The sequence below is a fragment of the Pteropus medius genome, unplaced genomic scaffold (genome assembly GCF_902729225.1).
Source record: "Pteropus medius unplaced genomic scaffold, Ma_sr-lr_union100, whole genome shotgun sequence".
Lineage (NCBI taxonomy): Eukaryota > Metazoa > Chordata > Mammalia > Chiroptera > Pteropodidae > Pteropus > Pteropus medius.
Window position 1 is genome coordinate 12,837,265 of NW_024349803.1, and position 4,284 is coordinate 12,841,548.

A 4,284-nucleotide genomic window follows, 5' to 3' on the forward strand; every position below is an offset into this window, starting at 1 on the left:
ATTCAAACTCTGTTTACAATCTTAATTATATTATCTTAATATATTCTAATTAAAGTCTTAATTTTTCTAATTGCTTAAATAAATAAACACTCACAGATTATAATGATAACAAAACTTATAGTAAACTCCATTTTTTAATAGTATGTCAATTTTCTTTATTGGGCTCAAACTTTTTTCTCTACCTTCCCAAAACTGTAGAAGTTATCCAACCCAGGTTCCAAGCAGTGATATCGGATCCATGGAACGTGAACCCAGGAACCAGAATGCCCTTCGCTGCGATGCCAACCCGGTGCCTGTTAATATGCTGAGTCTCATTTTAGAGTATGGGACTCTCTAAGCCCACGTTTCCCCATTCCCAATTTCCGCCTTACCCTCTTCTATAACTTAATTTTCTGATTTGAATGAAAGAGATTATGAATCTTGTGTGTACTCAACTGGCCTGTTCCCCTAACTGGTTTACATCCAAGAGGTTTTTCCCTTCTTTACACCTGCCTTAAATGTTGTGGTCAAGTATTCTGAAACTCCTTATGATACCTTTTAAACATTTAAAACTCTTTGCAAATATAAAGAAATATACACTTATAAATGTTGCTGCCATTATTATTTGATCAATGTTTATTAGCTCTTTTATATCAATTCTCAATGAACACTTATGAAACAGGATGTACAAGGTAAATCAAAATTCTAATAATTGTATTTGGGGAAATGGCGAGATGATTCTAATAGTTCATCTGGAAGAGAAAGCAAACATGAATAGTAAGGAAAATTCCAAAGGAAATAGTAATGAGGAAGACTTAGATATTAAGTTAGTAAATAGTTACTGTGGTGAAAAACATATGGTGTTAGCACACTATCTGACAGGATGCTTAAGTGAACAGAAATGAAAGTCATACAAGTTATATTCACATATAAGATTATGTCATTTATAAAAACACAAACCAATGAAAAAGCAACTGGTCTCTTAAAACACATGGTATTGAGATTATTGTCCATTCATGGGAAAAACGTGAAGCTTGGTGCAAACGATACATTCAAGTAAATTTCAAATGAATTAAAGAGTGCAACGGAAAAAATAAAATCAGAAATAGAAAATCAAAACTGAGTGCCCATATATCTAATCTCTGGAAAGAAAAGATATTCCGAGTACAAAGTCATGGAATAAATGATCACAAAGAAAAACGTTGAGGATGGATTTATAAAAATCGACTATTTCAATGTGATGAAAATATAAATGAGCTACACACGCACACAGACTAGGAGAAAAGGTCAGTACGTCATATACACACACAAATGGTTCATATCTGTTGTAGGGACATATTTCCTAGAAATCGATGAGAAGAAAACATTCTCCCTCCTTTCACCTCCCCAACTAAAAGGATAATAAAAAGCTTCCACTGCTGATATGGAGCCAGGAACCAGGGAAAGAAAGAAAAGATAAAATAGCAAATGCCAAAACACAAGTCTTTAAAAAAGAGTTTGGAAATCTGTCCAGAAGTGGAAACAAGCACACCAATAATTCCACTTTATAACACTAACATGATAAAATCACTGACAAGAGACAATGAAAACTCAACATCATTTAAATCGATGAGCATTTCTCCTAAAATGGACAAATGGGCCAAGGAATGTATATGTGTTTAACATACAATGTTTAAAAATATGTGTATCCTTTAAAGCACAATGAATAACATCTTTGGCCAGGATTCTATTAACCATTATTTTCATGCTTTTCCAGCATAATAACAGATGTTTACAATAGGGACTGAGGAGTTGTATGCTTTCAAAGTTTCTTTTCAATAATCTTTTATCGATGGAAGTCATGCCACACAGTCACTACGGAATGTCTTTCCATCACAAATATCTGTGTCTTCAAGTGACTCCTGCACCACATGTAAGGTAATTCTCTTAACTGTTCCATTGCCTGACGACTTCTGTAATAACAGAAATCTTACCACAATTTAATACAGAAGATTCCTTTATCTGAAATGTAGAGGATAGGATTAAACAAAGCTACCATGTAATAGAGAAAGAGGAAGAGTAAGAAAATGGTCAATTTAGCTGAGGAAATAAAGCCAAAATTTAAAAATGTAAAAAGTGTCTAAATGCCAGAGGAGATCCTCAATAAGCAAAAGTTAGAAGAGACTGAAACGCGTTAATTTGTAAAGAAGTGTATGATTGTGCAAAGAGCTGGACTTTCTGTTTTATCCAACAGGTGGCACTGCACTAGCACCCTGCCTCGTGAACGCTAGCCAGGGAAAGAAGGCCGCCAGGAACCACCAAGACCGCTTCCTGTAGCAACTATCATGGGATCCATTTTTCGTCGTGTTTGATTGTGGCCTTCAAGAACCTCACTCTGTCACAAAACGTAACGACGCAGTACCATACACAGAAAGGCACTCCATCAAGTGTACTTTTTGAGGCTGATTCAAATCATTCTTCCTGGAGATAAAATCATTTATTCATTCTCTCATTTACTTCATCAATAAATATTTATTGAGTACCTATCATATGTTGAGCCCATGCTTGATGCTGAAGATGTAATAATGAAGAAAATACGTGGACCCTGTTTTTAATGGACCTTATGGTTTAGTGGAGGAAAATACTGAAATGCTCACATTAAGGAAATGATCACAAACTGTGGTGATTTAAAGGAAAAGTATCATCTTTCACAAACAATAGAGACATTAGGACAAGGTGAATCATGGTAGAAATCTTGTATAAATCTGCACTAGATTCTGTGCAGAATGAGACAGGAATTGTCTAAAATGTTAAAATCTACCCTGTGCATATCTATTACATTATCAGGAGTATCGGTGATACTCTTTAAAATCACCACCTCACCCCCACCATGGTAACCAATAGACACATAATCAACAAACAGAAAAAGTGCCCCATTCATCTCCCTCTAAACCTTACACTTCGGCCAAAGTCTACGATGGGTTCCACACATTCTCTCCTAAATGGCTTTTCTTCCTCTAGCCTCTCATCCTCAAAATGCAGTAATTCCATCAGAGGCTACATATAACCTACAACTAAAATTTCCCAAACGTGGTTTTTTTTCTGTCAATTTTCTTCTCAGGAACTAGTCCTGACTACTGAACTGACATTCTAGTCTCCCACTGTTAGTCAAGGATCTGCATGACATGCCCTAACTTCCTTTCAGTCCTGCCTCCTATCAGCCCGGTACAAATCCTGGAGGCAAAGATGTATACCTACCACTCTTGGAATAGACATTGCCTTCCTCCCTTCCCTGCCTCTGTTCCATGCCTTTTCTCCATGCCATTCCAGATATCTGAAATGGTTTGCTCTATTATCAATGAATGATGCCTTCTTTAAAACACAGTTACCAACCTTTTAGGTGTTAAAAGTCCTTTTAAAAAAAAATAATAATAAACCTTGATGATATCAATAGTGGTTTGTTTTAAACATACTGGCTTGACAAAATAAAAGGTTGATAACCCAATAATCGTCCTTGCATTAGAAACATTTTATTACAACAATCTTTTGAATTGTAGAGTTGGGGAAGCACAGCCCTACAAAAATGTCTCCCTTGGCAGGCCTGGGCCTGACTCCATTTGGAGAGAAAATGAGCCCACTCCTGGGAGGACCGCCCTGGTCCTGAGGCCCCTGAGAGTTCAGGCCAAGAGACCCGGAGGATGGCAGAGAGCCCTTTCTTCTGCTTGTTAAGATTTGCCCTCAGAGTTCTGGTTTCCTGTCTGAGGACCTACATCTTCCTTCTGCCATTCACTGGACAGACGCGGTCTACCCACAGGGCTGTGTTCTTGGCCTTGCAAGCCTCTATGGAACAACCACATTAGAACGTGACATGGAGTAGGATAAATTATCAGTGTATATACTAGTGATGATATAGTTTTGAAACACCCAAATATGCCGCTTTCTTTTATGTGTCCTGATACTAACATTCTCCCCATATTTCCAGAGGATTCCATTTGCCTCTGGGAAGTTTAGGATTGTTATGGAAGAAATACAAAGAAAACGAGAAAGAGAAAGGAAAAGTTAAGTATCAGCCTCCAAATAAGATTTTAGGATTTTTCAGCCAAATGATCTTTAAAGCTAGGTTTTGTAAGAGAGAAAAGGTGTTCCAGATTCCTTTATTTATTGATCACATAGGGCAGTCCTGGTGTTGACAGGAAAAGAAAGAGGAACACCATCCCATCAGTCCTAGAGGACTATATAGAGAAAAAAGGAGAGAGAGGTGGAGGAGGAGTGTGAGTTGACTCTAATCTCCCTTCTCCTGATTCGGCCCAAAGCGGGAGATTTGTT